Genomic DNA, 10,287 nt, shown 5'->3' with positions numbered 1-10,287 from the left:
AGCCACATATAATTGAAAACAAGATGAATTGTAGCTATTTTATTTTGCCACAGGTTCTGGATTTGGGCTAATGTTAAAAAATAAGCAACCTTTTACACTGTAGGCATAAAAGATTTATTCAGAGAAATATAGGACTGGATTTTAAAAAAATGGAATAGCCTGGTCACCTAATGAAAGTGAGAGGATGACTGATGGCCTGTCTCTGCTCCACTGGTCTCCATGAGATGTCAGAAGAACAAATTTGTGGAAAGGCATGGATGATCACTGCACAGGATGGCCAGGCATAGATGGGTTGCAATATGAATTGTTAGAGTAGGTACCCACAATGATAAGATCACAGATTCACCAGAGTAATTGGGGGACTAAAATAAGTGTTAGCCATAAGACCGCCTTCCATTCTGCCATGCTTTGAATAAGGACAAAACATATTTTAAGCTAGAAATTTAAGAAACATCATGTAAAACTGGTGATTTGCAGGATTTATTTTACACACTTCACCATACATACACGATCCAGATAAGAAGCACTCGGTATGACTTGCCTTCACCCATCTGAGCCATGGATTTACTGCATCCCTCTTCAGCATATCGACTTTCTCTCTTTATATGATAGTTGATGCCTGTGATCTGAGGAGAGAAATGAGGGGAGGGAACAAGAGCCTTTTTCATTTTCCATAGCCAAGTTCCCTGACAGTGAACTTCCACAAGAGTTTAAAGATACTAGCAGTGACATGCAAAGTTTGGAAACTTAGTCAAGAGTTTGGGAAAATTTAGAGAGTTTTTTTTCCTACTGTTGCTAAAGAAACTTCATTTGAGGCTGAAAAATTCCAGCTCATAGCAATCCCTAGGGAGGCTTGGAGAGCAACAATCCAAGCATGCTTGGGAAGCCAGCAGTGACATTGAATGTGGGCCATCACCCTTCCAGCAGCTACGATATTTGCCAAGAAAATAAAATACTAATAGGAAATCCAAAGACATAAAATCAGACACCCCAAACTGTCATGTTTTCAACTGATGGGTTAGAAACAGAAATAAATGCTCTGTAATTTTTTGAAGTCCAAGTTTATAGTTTAAAATATTTTACCGTAATACTTTGCTCAGGAACACTTTGGATGCATATAGTAGAATTTGGAGGCTTTTGTGTACAAATACAGTGTTCAGGCCCAGGGCCACACTTACATACTTTGTTACAAAAGGTTTCAAAAATGTGTTTTGTTTTCCATACAAAGTTATACATGTTTCAGGGAATACATTTTAACCAGCAACACTTCTAAAGCTGAATGGTGAGGAGAAATGTTTCAATGGATTTCTAGATGGTTTGTAAAAGTATAAAGTGACTAGAGAGCAGCTCTGAGAAGACTGCCCCATTTAGATATGCGAGCTTCAACTTCATTTCCAGAAGAGAATCACCAGCGTCCAGCGAGTATGGCCACTAAGGAAGGCATGTCCCTCATCACAGGAAGCTCTTCATTTTTTCGATTGTCACTCAAGCCTGGACAGATGCCTCAGATGAAAGGCAGTGACCACTGAGAATACCCGGAAGGATAAAGAAGTTACCAACACCTGCAGGGGGAAAAAAGATACTCATCCACTCAGGCCTTTATGGAAAACAGGAAATAAGAGGAGGGCAACTCACCAAATCATGGGAAAACAAAAGTGATGGATCAGTGCTATCTCGGTCCACAGGTGTCACACTGCCCTGGGCAGCTCGGTTCCCTAACCCAGATTCCAAACCCATAAATGGACAATGCATCGATGACCAATCTGTTCATGTCATCTGCTTGTGGCATAACCCTCTTTTATGAGGATATTTCCATGAGGATAGATGACTTCATCATCAACAAGCATTTATTGAGTCTAGTAAAGTCCCTAAGACTCATCCCTTCTAGTCCTGTTGCTGTTAATAGTAATGATGATAATACTTTATGGAGGACTTTACCGCTTTCATGTACATTCTCTCACTGAAACCTCACAACCATGTGGTGAAGTAGGGAGGACGGATATTCATTCCACGGAGTGGGTTTGGTTCATAGGAAACACCAGCTTTGAATCAGATGATGAGTGTTTGAAGTCTGCCTCAAGCCGGGTGCATCTGGGTTAAGTTTCTTCATGTCTCTGAACCTCAGTTTCCTCACTTGTAAAATGGAAGCCAAAATATGAAGGTAACTAGGTGGTGCAGTAAAAAAGCACAGGGGCTAGAGGCAGGAAGACCTGAGTTCAAATCTGAATTCAGACTCTTACTAGCTATGGGACCCTGGACAAGTCACTTACCTTCTGTTTGCCTCAGGTTCTTCATCAGGAAAATGAGGATAGTAATAATAGCATCAATCTGCAAGGGTTGTGGTGAGGATCAAAATGAAGGGTTATTTGTAAAGTGCTTAGCACAGGGCCTGGCACATAGTAAGCACTAGATAAATGTTAGCTAGCACTATTATCTATGTCACAGGGTTATTGTGATGAAATTGTTGAAACTCAAAGTGCTAGGTAAATGATAGCTATTATTATTTTACAGTTGGGGCAATCAAGTCACAGAGATCTCAAATTTACCTTATATATCATGCAGCGAGTCTGTTGTTTAAACAAGACTAGAAATGGGTCTCCTAATACCAAGTCTGGTCTTGGCCAGTTCTCTCACCTGATGGTGACCAAGTCTTTTTTTTCCTTTTAAGGCAATTAGGGTTAAGTGACTTATCCAGGGTCACACAGCTAGTAAATGTCTGAAGCCAAATTTGAACTCAGATCCTTCTGACTCCAGAGCTGGCGGGCTTTATCCACTGTGCCACCTAGCTGGACCATGAATAAGTATTGTTAAGGACAATCTGGTCCAAATATTCCTCTCCTTTACAAATCTAATTAAAACGGGGTGGAGAGTTAATCAACAGGCATTTATAAAGTGTCTGTTCTGTTCAGAGTACTGTATTAAGCACCCTTAGGAAAAGAACTTTAAGAACCAGGGAATAGATCAACAAATGAAAACCAATACACTATAATTACTGTAATAAAAACACCTGCCTGGTTTGGAAATAGAAATAGATAAATAGAGCCTCTCAAGTAGAACCTAATAGATCTGTTTGGGCTCTCACAACATAGCCTGTTTTCCTATGTTCCAGCCAGAGTGAAAAGGGACAGCTAGAGGAAACCAGCTTGCCCTTTGTGTCACCGTCATTTTTCTCTTATTGCTTCTCAAAAAAAAATTTAACAGATAGATAACTAAGGAAACAGAATGAATTAATATATTAATAAGTAAATAAAAATATTAAGTGTTCACAATGTGCCAAGTTGTTATTGTTATTGTTTGTCCTTCTTTCTCCAAGAGGACCATACATCAGCATGACATGCAAATGAATCAGATTTGAATGAGGGAGGGCTGTGCAAAGTCACCAGCCTCACTTTCTACTCCAGAATCATCTGGGTGCAGTGTCCAGATGTAAATCAAGACTACTGGAGATGGTTCTGGATTCAGTGGGAGATCTTGGCATTTTTAAGCTTAGGTCTTTCCCAGGTATCTGTTTGACTGAGGCAACACCCATTCAGTGATTAAGGTATCAGGGAAAAGAAATATCAAAAGCAAAGATGGTTCTTGCTCTCCAGAAGATTACATTCTAATGGGGGAGAAGAGGGACCAAAGGAAGGAAAGTGCAATAGAGTTTTAGCCAGAGGGATACTTTGGTTGGGATATATTACAGGAATAGTGAGAAGGATTATAGGGGAATTAACACACTCTTTCCAAGAATAATGACAGTTGACCTTTTTAATTTTTTAAAATTTAATAAACGCCTAAAAATATGAACATTTCCACCACAAAGTAGAACAGAGGAGTCAAAGTAAAAAGATTATAAATAAAGCTGTGAATTTGTTTGTTTTTTCCAAATTTTTACTCCTTTTTGGTCCATCTACTTTACCTGCCTCCCCTCCAGCACCTCCTCAGTACCATCCCTCTGAGATTACCTTTTATATACTCTGCATATATTTTAGATGTACCTATTTATTTGCATGTTGTCTCCCCCAAACAGAATGCAAGCTCCGTGAGGGCAGGGACTGTTTCACTTTTGTCTTCGAATACTTGCTTAGTACAAATGCCTGGCACATTCTAAGTGCTTAACAAGGACTTGTTGATTCACTAAATTTAGCATGTTCTTTTCAAAGCTGGCCTATTTGTCACAGAGTTGATTTGATCATAATTCTTGAAGGGAGAGAGATAATCAGCTGGAGGACAAGGCTGTTAAGAAGATAGCCAGGGATTAGGAAGTGAAGTGAAGTGTGAATGGGATTTTGCTGAAATCATGGACCAGCAAGAGCCAGTCAATCAGCCTCAAAGCCTCAGTGAATTCTAGGTTTAGTAATTTCCCTAAGGTCCTGAAGAAAGGTAACAGCTGAATATGAACTTTTACCTCCTCACCCTGTCTGTCCCTCTAATGTCTGGGCTGAGAGCAATGGCTAAGAGCATAGCCAAAAAGATGGCAGAAGACACAGGAAATCAGCCAAGGACGCTGCCCCATCCACGTGGCTTAGGGGATACAAGGGGCTCCAAGTTAGGCAAACTAGACATGCTCAAAAGCCAGATTACAGAATTAATACATATTTCAAGATTTCCTCACTTTTTAGTACTTATTGTCCATTCTTGCATGAATCTAACTATGGTTCATTAGTACTTGTTTCTGCATTCTTTGTTTCTGCATACTTGGAAAATTTTTTTCTTTGACATGGAAGTCCTATATTTTGATTATAACATGGCTGGAAGTTTTCATTTTTAGGATTATTTCAAGAAAAAGCAGAACCTGGACTTTTGGGCTCACTCCAATCTGCATCTGTTGCTCTACCTGGTTTCAACTCCACAGAACAAGATATTCTTCCAAGAAGAGGCTCCTTACTTTTAATCTCATTGTTGAGTCATATCCAACCCTTTATGACCCCATTTGGGGCTTTCTTGGCAAAGATACTGGAGTGGTTTGCCATTTCCTTCTCCATTTTATAGATGGGGAAACTGAGGCTAGCAGGGTTAAGTGACTTGCCCAGGGTCACACAGCTAGTAAGTGTCTGAGGATGGATTTGAAGTCAGAAAGATGAGTCTTTCTGACTCCAGGCCCAGCCCTCTATCCACTGAGCCACCTAACTGGCCTTTAATTGTCATCATGCTGCTAACTCAAGCTTTGATTGATATCATCTTCCTCAGCCTCATTTTCCCTCTGATGGGAGGCCTAGAGGGCAGAGTACCAAATTCCTCCCCATTTTTCTAGAGGGCAGAAATTGCATTTTTAGGCTCATTCCACTTTGCATCTACTGCCCTGCCTTATTTCAACTGAACAGAACAAGATACTTCCCGGTGTCCATCCCCTCCTCCATGCCCTTGCTGCCTCCTTTTATATGTAGACTCCCCTTATTAGATTGTAAGTTCCTTGAGGGCAGGAACTAGCTTTCTTTTTATTAATTGAATCCCCAGCCCTTAGCCAGTGCCTGGCAGATAGTAGGCACTTAATAAATGTTAATTGGATTGGATTGGATTCCTCTGTCACTACCCTTTCCCAAATGAGCTATTACAATATACCGCCTCCCCTTTATTTCCAATCCTTCCTTTATTTCATTACCAGATAAATTTATTTGCCTACATCTGGTCATGCCACTGAATGCTTCTTCAAAAATATCCTCAAACAATCCAGAAATTAATTTCCTTCCATGAGAGCTCCCACCTCCTGCCTACCATAGCTATTAGACCTGGGGATTACACTTCCCTCAAATGCATGATTACATAATTTAACAAACAGGGATCATTTTACAAAATTTACTTACATCTTCATTCTTGCTTTTACTCTGCCTTCTACCTACAGGTCTCCATCAGGGTTAGGGTCCATTCCAAGGTCAGAGTCCCGTGCCTTCTGGGTAACTGGCCTTCAGGTGAACCGTCCCGTGTAAAGTCCAAACTTCTCCATTTAATGTTCTTCATATACCACTGTCTATTAGCAGTGGTTTGTATTTCCTAGCTGATGCACTGCATGGGCACTAAGATGGGTGAAAGGACTCTGTCCATTCAGCTAATATCTCCCACAATTCTAGGAAGGCCATTATTCACTGGGCTCTATTTCCCGGGGCTCAATATGTTTGCATTACAAGGTGAAGCCTCTGATAGGTGATAAGGAGGGGTATGTAAAAGATAGGGGTGATGGCAGTTGAGGCAAAAGGTTTAAAAAATGGGCCAATTCACTCATGAAATTTGGTTGAGTCAGAGAGGATAAATGGGACTACAGTAGGAGTTAGAAAAAAAAGAATCAAGAGTGTGAGAGAGTCTTTAGTGTCTTTCGAGCCATGAGTCCTAAAGATTCCTATGTTCAGCAGAGATGGATGCCTTCCTCCAAGAGCTTTCCAGAGATTTCCATCCTCACTGCCAAGACTAAGCTTAAGAAAAGATGGGATGGTAAGCTCTTTCTTCTAATCCATTCATACAAGATGGATAATTTCTTTACCACCACTGCCATGTGAATTTTATGGAGGAACTTTTCTCTTCTTGACCAGCATGGAAACATGTAGGAAATTGTACCCATTTGTGTATGAGAGGCTGAGAATAATTCTACTTCTTGATCTTCCCTTTTATTTAACTTGCTGTTTTAACTCTACTAAATACTTTGATATTTAAGTTCCTTCCTACTCTATGAATGGAACATATGCTGAAATAAAGGGTTGAGCAGAATTTGCATATTTATGATAACTTTCCCCCCTCCCTTCCACCTCATATAGAATTCAGTTAGGGTGGGGCTTCAGAAATTAAAACCATGTAGGAACAGGACAATGTATACTTCATCCCTGTCCTGTCTACTGCTAGAGTTGTACTGAAAAATCTTTCAATGGGTACAGAATATGACCTTTCACTCAATCATAAAAAGCAATCATTTATCCACCCATGCAATGGTCCACAGAAAATTAAATATATAAGAATGATAATATGGGCAGCTAGGTGGCACAGAAAATAGAGTGCCAGACCTGGAGTCAGCAAAACTCATCTTTCTAAGTCCAAATCTGGCCTTAGATACTTACTAGTTGTGTGACCCTGGGCAAGTCACTTAACCCTGTTTGCCTCAGTTTCCTCATCTGTAAAATGAACTGGAGAAGGAAATGGCAAACCATTCCAATATACTTGCCAAGAAAACCCCAAATGGAGTCACAAAGAGTTGGACAAGACTGAAAAAGACTGAACAACAGCAATAGTAGTATAATCCTCTGTCAGTCAAAAAGCATTTATTAAGTGCCTCCTATTAAGTGTCATTAGCATTAAGGATGATGTGGGAAAGACTTCTTCCAGAAGGTGGAATCTAGCTGGGATCTGAAGGAGACCAAGGAAGTCAGAAGGCAGAGATGGGGAAGGGAGAGCATTCCAGGCCTAGAGGACAGCTAGAAACAACTAAATTGAGAGATGGAGTGTTTGGGGTGAAGAATAACATGAAGGTCTGTGTGACCCTAGAGTACTTGGAGGGGAGTAAGGTATAAGAAGATTAGAAAGATAGGAAGAATCCAGGTAATAAAGGTGATTAAAAGGTGATTAAAAGCCAAATAGAAGATAATAAGAGTACCTAGCTCCCAGGGTTGTTGTGAGGATCAAACAAGATATAATTGCAAAATGCTTAGCTCAGCGCCTGGCACATGTGATATACATGTTAGTTTTCATCATCATGAGACTTCTAGAATTCAATTCAACAACAAAAAAAATGAAGCACTGAGGATATTCAGAATGTTAAAAGATGGGCTTTTGTTTCAAAGAGAAGCTGGGAGTCATAAAAGAATTGTGAATTTTCAAAAAGGCAATACATCTCACACTCCTCTTACTCAATTTTTAATCCATCTTTTGCATTCGTGGTATACAAAATATATGTACTGCTGGTTAAGTTGTATTTCAGCTGCACGTTAGGATTTCAATGACAGGTATTTTTCATCCACTCATTTTTTCTATGAAGATAGTTAAAGCAAACAATAGTAATTGTCTGGTAATAGTAATTGCTAAGATTTACATAGCTTTTTAAGGTTCATATAAATGTATATAGTTTTTAATATGTAAATGTTATATATATGCACATATATCTTTAAGATTTGTAAAGTGTTTTACTTTATTAATGTGAAGTAGGTGCTATTACTATCCCCATTTTACAGATGAGAAAACTGAGGCTAACAGATGAGAAAACTGAGTTCAAGTTTAAGTGACTTAGCCAGGGCCACATAGCTGATAAACATCTGAAACAGCAGGATTTGAACTCGGGTCTTCCTAGTGCTAAGTCTAACATTGTCTCCTGGCTTCCTTCCTAGTTAAAATTCCACCTTCCACAGAAAGCCTCTCCCAATCCCCCTCAGTACTAGAGCCCTCCCTCTGTTGATTAATTTGTATATAGCTTGCTTATACATAGTTTTTCACATGTTCTCTTCCTCATTAAACCGTGAGTTCTTTGAGAACAGGGACTATTTTTTTGTCTTTCTTTGTACACCCATCACTTTGCACAGTGCCTGACACATGGCAGGTAATTAATGTTTATGGAATGACTGTTTATTGACTTGACTCACTGAATACATCATTTATCTGGTGGTAATGTATGGATACAAGGCATAGACTATCACAGCCTCTAAAGATTTGAAGTTAAATACAAACAAAAGACAAATGGAGAGAGGTACATGATAGGCATGAACAGGCAATATCCCATCAGAAACTAGGAATTATATAGGATTGGCATAAAGTATGTTATCAAAAAATGGGTAACTAGAAAAAAATGGAGTGGTTCAGTCTCAGCAGAGAGACTGAGCAGTAACATATGCCCCTTTGATACAGATGCAATGTGAAAAACTTCATAGGAAGACCCCTACCTACCATGCTGGATATACCCCCTGTAGCAAATTTATGGAAAGCTATGGATGAGAATCACACAGGGCAGTGTAGATTTTGATATATATCATTGTGGAGTATCCACATCGATGAGATCCCAGATCTATTGACATATAGAGATATATACTGTAGGAAAGTCAAACTTGGTAGAGAGATTCCAGAGCTACACTGATCTGCCACACAGAAGTCTCATCTTGGACTCTGAGGCTGATCCATTTTTTCATAAGCCCAGCACAAAGGGTTATCCACCACTCACAATAACCTGAGCTAATCAAATCTTCCTTAGTAGAATGAAATAAAGCTCATGTGCCATAGAAAGGCTCCCCATTTTCTAAAACTCATCAAACTGGTCAATGAACTTCCCTGATCATCTCACTCCAGAAAAATATTAGCTTGAAAGTAAATAATGGATGCAAAGATGGCTTTCTTCTTGATTGCTCACTCCTTTTCCACTTAGCCTCAGCTACTTTTCTATTTGATGCCTTCTACCTTACATGGCTGGAATGCCTATCCATGCCTCTTCTCTGGATTCCAAGTCTAACTAAAGGAAAAAGGAATCTGTGTGTGAGTCCCTATATTCACGAAATGAGGTGGCTAAGGTGGCTTCTTGCAGATTAGAAAACTGCATCCAGATACATCAGGCTTTTAATGTGGGGTGGTATTTTAACTCCTCCATATACTTGCATAGAGGATTATTATTTTTAATGGCATTTTAAATGCTCAGACTCTCTGGATTCTTAATTCTTTTATGTAGTTGTCACCCCCCAAGCACAAATCATGGAGAGTTTTAGTTCCTCGGTTTTAACAATCCTAAAGCCTTAGTAATGATGCTAAGGCTACATCTTCTAATTCATGGTACAGTAGGATAACTTCTCTACTTTAGATATTCCTATTTTTTTTCTAAACCAACTCTAGCCTTTTAACTTGTAGAACCAGTAAACACAAGAGTTTACTTTTCTATTGAACAGGGGAAAATTAACTTTTCCTGATCATGAAAGAATTCTTACTGATCTAATATTTCAAGGACTAGAAGAAAGGACAACCATAGGAGAGAGGGGATAGAACGAACATAAATATCCATGAACACAAGTGTTAGAAGCATACATAGAATCTGGTTGCAGTTTTATAGTGATAGTCTTAAAAGTGCTAAGTAATTGAGCAGGTGGGAAAAGCTAGAGCACAGTTGGAGAGGGTTACTAGAATGATCTCAACAACTGGAGCTGGGTGGGGCAGTGAAAGAAGAGAGTATTCTTAAGAATGAAATTTATAGCAAAAATACATTTACCTTCAGTCTTATCCATAGGCAATATTGTGAAGCATATGGCATTCCTGTCTCCATTTTTTAAAATATTCCTTTGATTTTCTTAAGAACTGTCTCCCTCCTCTTCCAGGGAATCAGTGCCCTCAGGTGAGACTAGGAGTACTCCCTTAGAG

This window comes from Vombatus ursinus, unplaced genomic scaffold (genome assembly GCF_900497805.2).
Source record: "Vombatus ursinus unplaced genomic scaffold, bare-nosed wombat genome assembly UNPS02014779.1, whole genome shotgun sequence".
Lineage (NCBI taxonomy): Eukaryota > Metazoa > Chordata > Mammalia > Diprotodontia > Vombatidae > Vombatus > Vombatus ursinus.
This window is presented reverse-complemented; position numbering follows the sequence as displayed.